Source organism: Littorina saxatilis, linkage group LG3 (genome assembly GCF_037325665.1).
Source record: "Littorina saxatilis isolate snail1 linkage group LG3, US_GU_Lsax_2.0, whole genome shotgun sequence".
In the NCBI taxonomy this organism is placed as follows: domain Eukaryota; kingdom Metazoa; phylum Mollusca; class Gastropoda; order Littorinimorpha; family Littorinidae; genus Littorina; species Littorina saxatilis.
In genome coordinates this window covers 39218794-39228031 of record NC_090247.1, presented here as the reverse complement: position 1 = coordinate 39228031, position 9238 = coordinate 39218794, and the positions used below count along the sequence as shown (strand labels likewise).

The 9238-nt window shown below is 41.1% G+C and overlaps 1 protein-coding gene across 3 annotated transcripts in view; it reads left to right on the top strand.

Moving 5' to 3' along the window:
* Positions 1–9238, top strand: part of LOC138962358 (uncharacterized) — a 73691-nt gene that overhangs the window by 16353 nt on the left and 48100 nt on the right. For all 3 annotated transcript variants that reach the window (XM_070334151.1, XM_070334152.1, XM_070334150.1), the window contains exon 2: positions 5429–5486. The gene's annotated coding sequence lies outside the window, so the exon portion shown is untranslated. The remainder of the gene's footprint in view (positions 1–5428; positions 5487–9238) is intronic.

Sequence of the window (9238 nt, the reverse complement as noted above, 5' to 3'; positions counted from 1 at the left end):
CCTTCTTCTCGTAGTTGGATTGACCGCGTTACAATACTCAACCTCTGTCTCACCCACACAACAACAAAGGGTTAACGTTCACGTTCGGGGTGCGTCTTAATCCAGGCATGCAGAAGGGGGCAATGAGACGAAAATAACAAGACACTATATATTATATGCTGCGAAATGGGGGCTGGTATTTCTGTCAGGTCATTGACGGTATTGACAAGGGTTCCCTGTAGTATGATCGCAAGTTACTATTATATGTGTTTGTCCATGTCGTAGTACATACAATGTATATATCCGTCGTAGCTTGCATTTTTGTGTGCAAGCCCAAGTTAACATTATTTACACAGCGTTATCTAATTTTTTTTCTCCCCCTCTATACACACAATACAAATCCTTCATAGCTTGCATGTTTTCATGCAAGACACAGTTATAATTACATACATGTATTTGCATAGCCGGCTTTGCTAGTTTAATCCTTTAGGACTGCTCGTAGCTTTTCGTGAGATCCGTGTGCTCTACAAGGTTGGCGGTTGGGAGGGAGGGGGGGGGGGGGTGTTGGGGGTCGTAGTTTGGGTAGTAATAAAACGACTTTTTATTTCTGTGGCGGCGTAATGTCATCGTGTCCTTTTGCCGTGTGCTTTGGCTGGATTAAAATCCTTCCCTCATAATGTACAATGCAAATACACTCTCGCTGAAAAAATGTATCATCAGGACTGTAGGACTCATGTGGACGAAAACAGTTTTCACAGGCACATATTTTTTAACATTCATAGACTCTGCCATTTGCACATGTGCTTTGTATACTTTTAACGTTCAATCGTGTTTGTTTTCGGCTGTGTGTTTTGTAAACTTTGTTTGTGCTTGTTTGCAGCTATGTTTCTCATATTTGTTGATTTGTTGTTGTTGCAAGGACAATACCCCCGTTGCCATGCAGAACAAAGCAAGACCATTACTCTACAACAACCAATTCTATATTCAAGATCGATTGCCCCGCCACACAATATCTCCCTTTTCACAACTTCCATGACAAAATATTTACTTTCGTGCCGTAGAATTTCACACTGGGATGGGGTCGGTTTTGATTGAGACATGACAAGTCGAAATTTTGGGACTGCTGCCGGACCGGGAGACCGTAATATATGGTTTCATCACTGTCAACTGGTTACAGAAAAAATCGTCTGCTCCAGTTAGTGCCGAAACCAAACGGTTGATTATCACGTGACACTTTTGCCATAATTATTTAGAGTTGTTTGCACAGTAAATACAGCCGCGAAAAATAGCTCGCTTGAAACTGTCTTACATATCAATTCCTTTGTAATTTAAAAATTACAAAACACCATGAAAAATCATTATCGACGATCGCGAATCTGCTTATATCAATAATACATTACAACAAGTCGCGTAAGGCGAAAATACAATATTTAGTCAAGTAGCTGCCATTTTTCAGCAAGACCGTATGCTCGTAGCATCGTCAGTCCACCGCTCATGGCAAAGGCAGTGAAATTGACAAGAAGAGCGGGGTAGTAGTTGCGCTAAGAAGGATAGCACGCTTTTCTGTACCTCTCTTTGTTTTAACTTTCTGAGCGTGTTTTTAATCCAAACATATCATATCTATTATGTTTTTGGAATCAGGAACCGACAAGGAATAAGATGAAAGTGTTTTTAAATTGATTTCGACAATTTAATTTTGATAATAAATTTTATATATTTAATTTTCAGAGCTTGTTTTTAATCCGAATATAACATATTTATATGTTTTTGGAATCAGCAAATGATGGAGAATAAGATAAACGTAAATTTGGATCGTTTTATAAATTTTTATTTTTTTTTTACAATTTTCCGATTTTTAATGACCAAAGTCATTAATTAATTTTTAAGCCACCAAGCTGAAATGCAATACCGAACCCCGGGCTTCGTCGAAGATTACTTGACCAAAATTTCAACCAATTTGGTTGAAAAATGAGGGCGTGACAGTGCCGCCTCAACTTTCACGAAAAGCCGGATATGACGTCATCAAAGACATTTATCAAAAAAATGAAAAAAACGTATGGGGATTTCATACCCAGGAACTCTCATGTCAAATTTCATAAAGATCGGTCCAGTAGTTTAGTCTGAATCGCTCTACACACACACACACACGCACACACGCACACACACACACACATACACCACGACCCTCGTTTCGATTCCCCCTCGATGTTAAAATATTTAGTCAAAACTTGACTAAATATAAAAAGCTCTAAATATGTAAAAAAAAAAATAAAAAAAAATCGGTTTCCTTGCCAGACAAGGAAACTCAAGGCATCCTGTCAGGGAGAGAATGAGCCGAACTCATTTTGACCTGAGTTCAGGATGCACTTGGCTTATGGTGGAGACAGCTGGAAGATCTCTGGATATAATTGAAGAGGAGTAGTCTTCCTTTTAGAAAATGTGTACTCTGCCTTGCAGATTACAAATTTGTGCTGTCGGGGCTGGGTAAAGGGAGTGGAGGGTAAGGGGGTGGGGGGGTGGGCCCGTAAGCGAGGGGTAAGAGAGACGAAAGAGAAAACTGGACAGGGAAAAGTCACTGCCTGAAGTATTCAATAAACTTGCCACACACACACACAAATATTACCACATATGCAGGCTCATTGAGGTGGGGTAAAGGAGGGAGTGGTGTCCAAGAGAACAGCGACGGTCAATTTAATGAAAGTGGCATAGGAGATAAAGGGTTGTGATGATGTTGCACACACTTGATTCAAGCGACGGGCGTTGTGGCGGGGTGGTAAGACGTCGGCCTCCTAATCGGAAGGTCGAGGGTTCGAATCCCGGCCGCGGCCGCCTGGTGGGTTATGTGTGGAGATTTTTCCGATCTCCCAGGTCAACTTATGTGCAGACCTGCTAGTGGCTTATCCCCCTTCGTGTGAACACGCAAGCACAAGACCAAGTGCGCACGTAAAAGATCCTGTAATCCATGTCAGAGTTCGGTGGGTTATAGAAACACGAAAATACCCAGCATGCTTCCTCCGAAAGCGGCGTATGGCTGCCTAAATGGCGGGGTAAAAACGGTCATACACGTAAAATTCCACTCGTGCAAAAACACGAGTGTACGTGGGAGTTTCAGCCCACGAACGCAGAACTAGAAGAAGAAGACTTGATTCAAGCGGATCATTAAAACGCGTACATGCAACGAAATGGAATATCTTAATTTGTTATCAATGTTTCCTAGCAACCTCGTGCGCCTGTATTTGAACCCCCCTCCCCTCCTCAAAGGCCATAATAAGTTAAGCGCGTTGTATTATATTGGGTGTGAATGGGTGCCTCCGAATACACTTTATGCTCAGCAGGTTAAAATCTCCGGTTTCGGCGTCACTTTTGATGTTTTCATTTCTCATGTGTGTCTGTATCGCTTTTATACTTCAATGAAAAGCAGTGTGAACGAAATGTGCTCGAGACGTCGTCGGCCGGAGTGTGAAACTTTATTGAAGTTGTGCACTTTGTGGATAGAGGGATAGAGAACGTGTTCAGGGAGGCAGACAGCCGCGCACACACACACACAAGCACACACACACACACAACACAACACAACACAACACAACACACACAACACACACAACACACACACACACACACACACACACACACATACACACACACACATATTTATTCAGGAGTTTCGCGAAAAGTTGTTAAACATTCTTTTAAATTACACATACCTGCATAATGATCAAAGAAAGCAATGAATCGAATCGCTGCGATGAATTGCAAGCTATCGTATTGATAAATCCTGCCGACAGCACGAACGTTATATTTTACACCCATAAAAACGGTACACGGCTGTTTCAATGCAAACTCTGTGAATGGAAATATATATAGCTACAAGAGAAAAGAGAGCTTTAAAAGATCGAGTCATGTCGACACGACATGTGAAAAAAAGGAAAAAGGAAGAAAAGAGTAATTATATATAATTACCACGACTTTCGCTTTAACTGATCGTTTTGGGCAGCCTTTTATAATGTGCCTCATAAACTGAAGAGGAAAGGGAAATCTATAAAACTAAAAGCATAAAAAAGTCTAATTGGCTAAGGCCAAAAAAAAAAGGTCTGTTTACGGTAACCCGACCGACCCTAGTTTTTCGCGCGACCCTAGACTTTTTTTTTGGCATTTGGGAAAAAAAAAAATCTTGTTTTTTGGGAAAATAACGTAAAAATATGGTTTTTTGGAAAAAATAAAAATAAAAAATCCCGACCTACCGACCCTATTTTTTTGGCCTATGTTACCGTAAACAGATCTATTTTTTTTTGGCCTAACCTTTTTTTTTTTAAATTTTTTTTATAGAGAAGGTATGCGTCCGTGAAGTCAACTGCATAAGATTTGGATTTTCGTTCAAATGCATGGGCTAGAGATTTTTCTTGTATGCATGTTTGTACACACGTTACATCATCACAGATGATTCTGAACATATGATAGGGTCTTCATATTTTCATTAGAATTAAATCTATAGTTCTATTTAATCTCGGATGTGCCCTAGTTAAGGCCCTAAAATCCATATAAGGCAGAATCACACACTCGTGTTAGCCTTTTGCGCTCCTCGTGTGTTCTCTGTTCCCCAAATTAATAAAAGGCGATAGAAACAAGGAAGCAGTTGTTTGTTTTCCTGTAAAAAGGAATGACATTTGTTTGATTTTGTTGATACGGTGCACGTCTGGGTTATACTTGTACTGTAGCAGAGGATAATTTCGAAAAGAGTTATCCTCTCTTCCTTGAGTGTTTATCTCTGGTTTGCAAACGTTTCTATGTTTTCTGAGTAAGCTGTGCATGAGCATGAATAATGAAGCCTAAAAGGGAAATGACATTCTGCGGGTCACTTTGACAAGAACTTTTCATTTCAGTCACCGTCACGCCCCTTGGCAGTTACTTTGAAAGTTTTCTGCAATTTCACCCGACACTTTCGTTTGACACTTTTTTTTTAATTGAAATAGCAAGCATGCCCCAATGCCTTTGAATGCTTTTGTTCAGTTTAATCATCATCATCATTATCATCATCATCATCATCATCATCATCATCATCATCATCATCATCATCATCATCATCATCATCATCATCATCATCATCATCATCATCATCATCATCATCATCATCATCATCATCATCATCATCATCATCATCATCATCATCATCATCATCATTTCTGCAGTTTGAGTAAACTTCGCTAATAAATTACGCACTATCAAGTAAAATCAGCATCATAATCAATGCAATAAGAACATCACTTTTCTCCAGGCCATGCCAGTATTCGGTCAGCATTTGACGTTTGCATCGCTTTCTGTGGACCCTCTTGCAACGTCCCAGTGTAGCCACGGCGAGCCGGACATCGGTGATAGCAGACATTTGCCCCTAATTAATCAAAGCGTGTGTGCATATTTCCTTTTGGTAATATTCTTTTGTGTTTTGTTTTAGGATAATAACATCCGTGAAAGAAGCAGAGAGTTAAACAAACATGCCAGTGGAGTTCCTGGTAAGTGAAATCGTGTGACCAGTTTGTGTTTGATTTTCAGTGTGTTGGTGCTTTTGTTGTTGTTTCTGTTGCTTGGTTGCGAACTACAGTTGTTAGATATGTCAGTTCAGGTTTCAACCACTGGTGCCAGACACTAAAACAATATTGCTTCATTTTAAACGCATATGTGCTGTCCGCTCCCTTCAGTTATACGTCAGGCGTATATAAGTATGAATTCGTTTGTGTCCAATGTATGACCGAATAGAGCAGAGCCAGTTGAATCTTTGTGCCTGGTGCCTGTGGCAAAAATAAAATGCAAAACTCGATTAACAAATTAAATTTAAACTGAGGTAATTGTCACTTCCTTCCTCCCTTTTTGGCCTCCACCACCCTTCATCTCCGTTTCAACGCACATGTCTTTGTAAACTTCTCGAGTTGTGTTACTTCCCCCAAAATAGTTTATAAACATTGCATTTAGGGTTGCTTTTAATCTCAATTTATGAGGGGTTATCGAGACAAAACTATTTTTCGCCACACCTTGCGCACTGATGCTTCACAGGTGGTTGTAAACCATCCTTAATTACTCATTAGTGTCCTCTGTGAGCCAAAAATGTGCCTCGCAGATCATGCGCAATTTATCGTTTGTGCGGACGATCTTTTGCACCTTCAGTTATACGTACCGCATAATTATGAATTCTTGTGTGTCCGATGTATCAGCGAACAGAGCAGAGCCAAAATAATGAAATGTGATACTCATAACATGTGATACATGAGTAATTAAGAGTTGTTTACAAGCATCAGTGCGCCAGGTGTGGCGCAACATAGTTTTATCTCTTGTTATGATTGTCTCGCCTGTGTCTTCTGAGCGAGTTTCTGGACAACTTGTCAGGTACGTTTATTTTCTGTATTTTAAGTGTTTGTCTGTCTGTCCACTTAAAAGACTGCCGGTGTAACACGAAATTTTTACTCCACGAAAAATTTACTCCGGAGTAAAATTTTCGTACGAAATTCTTACTCCGAGTAAATTTTTCGTACGAGAAAAGAACTCCCCAAGGCACGAAAAAATTACTCCCTCCACGAAATTTTTACTCCCCATTTTTTTTACTTCCAGTGAAAATCTCATACGCGAAAATGGGATGCGGGCGAAGGGATAATGCCAGTATGTGATCTCGCGCAAACGAATGTCGCGCTACCCTCCCTCCAACCCTTCCACCACCAAGACTAACAGGGGACAAGGGAGTAAAAACTTCGTACACCTGGCATGGAAAGTTAAATTGCTCGTATTAGGGTGAAGTAATTTATTCGATTTTTATTCGTCAGGGGAGTAACATTTTTGTACGAAATGTTTACTCGTAACTCACCTGTCGTGGGGAGTAATTTTCTCGTGTAATGGGGGAGTACTTTTTTCGTAAAGGGAGTAACATTTTCGTACGAAATTTTTACTCCGGAGTAAAAATCTCGTGGGAGTAATTTTCTCGTGTTACACCGGGTCGAAGCTGACCAGTGAACGTAACGTTTCGGTTTGTCACAATTAAAACGTTCTAATAACATTCTTTTCTTGCTCTTTGATTCTGATCCATTGCACCTCTTTGGTCTCTTCGGTGTTCCCATTATTGAACGCTATATAGCTGGTTTTATTACCGGTAGAATGTACCGGTATTCTAGCGAAATCGTTCAGTATCACTGCCCTTGATTGGCTTTCTCAACTATAGGCCTACCGGTATAGATTAGGCCAATGGAAGTCAGAGTGGGAATGTTTTCTTATGTACTATAGATTAGCCAATGACTGAGCTTTCTCCACGGTAAAACATCTACCAGAATCTCAGGCACCCACTTGCTCATCCATACCGGCGTTGTGGACAGTCGGGTGCAGAGATACCGGTGGAATACGGCGAAGAGACTGGTAGAATCTACTGGCACAAAAGTCAGCTTCAGCGCGGCGTTCCGTACCCCAGTCACCCACCTTCCTCCATCCTCCCCCGCCCCCCAAATGTGCTTTGATTGTGGTGTAAATGCGTACTACCTTGGCCCTTTTATTGGACCACATTTTTGTCTCACTAGCTTTATGGCTTCTGCCTGTTTAACTTTCGTCTTTTATTTGTTATTTTTGCTGAGGAATGGGCTTGGTTGAGTCTCCTAATTACGTAGTCTCATAGACTGAGTTGTGATACCGTTTAATTTTTGCCATCCATTCGTTAACATTTTTTTGTGTTGTTTTTGTTGTTGGTTGAGTCACCTAGGACTATATCATGCAGCTGATACCGTTTTATTCTGCCGTCCGTCTGTCAAACTGTCAACTTCAGTTCTTCGAGTACCAGCAGCTCTTAAAAAAATCCTTATGTTTTTTCTACAGATTCCCTTGCTCTCTCATTCTCTCTCTCTCTCTCTCTCTCTCTCTCTCTCTCTCTCTCTCTCTCTCTCTCTCTCTTTCTCTCACCCTCTCTCTTTCAAAGAAACAGAAAGGAAAAATAAAGCGGACAGAAACGAGGGTATCAGACCTGATCGGGCAAAAAACCAAAAGAAGAACCAAACGCGGCACTGCGCACTAAAAGCTAATGGGGTCAGTTCCCTACCACACCAGCAACAGAAGAAACTCGTTTACCCCCAACTCGGACACTTGTTTTCCTGATCTCAACAACAAATACACACTCGTCCTATTCTTCTTCTACCCCCACACAAGTCTCGTGGCATTTCCCTCTTCGCCCGAGACCCTACCCGAGACTAATACTCTTTCTGTATACATACAACGAGAGGTGGTCTGTCTCGGTGAGCCCTGCCCGGGGCCCCCGGATGATAATCATTATGCACAACACTATAGGGTGCCAGTATTCGGCTGCGATGGACTGTAGTAGGGATCGGAATCTCGCACCAAACGTCGAGCTGACCTATACACTTTTGTGGGGGCTGTTGTTTGCCCTCGGCTTAGGCTTTTGACTTCTTCTTTTTTTTTTTTTAAAGCTAACTAGTGCCCTTTGCTGCCTCTGCCGTACCAACCTTACATCCCTCGTTAGTGCAAATGCTAGGCACAGGAGCATGGAATAAAATAACAAGAAACAATCTGACTGAAAAAAATGACTGTTTTGTACTGATGACACTTCGACAAGAACACATTTTTAAGCTCTTGCGAATCACTTATATTCAGTCAGTTAATGCAAATACTATAATAATTTTTCGTTACAGGAAATGTGGTATTTCAAATGATCATTGACCCCCTCCATAAATGGTTCTCTGGTGTCTGCATGATTTAGATTAATAATATTTTATGTACTGACCAGAACATTTTTATTTCATATTCCTGTGGATGACTTCCACGAGCCGTTGGTATCCTGACCTAGTCAGTCAGTATGCAGAGAAACGAGATTGGGTTAATTTGAAGATATCATTATTTTGACATTTATCATGATTATATGATTCATCCCTGAAAAGATCACAGTTGGATTTGCCTTTCCGGCCTAACTGTTTGGCCCATTTAGTAGAGTCAGTTCCGCAGTAGTGGGAACGAAAAAGCCAACGCACTGAGAGAGAGAGAGAGAGAGAGAGAGAGAGAGAGAGAGAGAGAGAGAGAGAGAGAGAGAGAGAGAGAGAGACAGAGAGAGAGAGAGAGAGAGAGAGAGAGAGAGATTCACACACTGACACACCGACAGAGACAGACAAATAGAGCCGCATACAGACAGATAGACAGGCACAGACACAGAGAAATGATATTGAAAACGCGCCAATAATAGAAGCTGTCAACCTGAAAAATCACTAGTCTAACTCGGTATCACTATCAG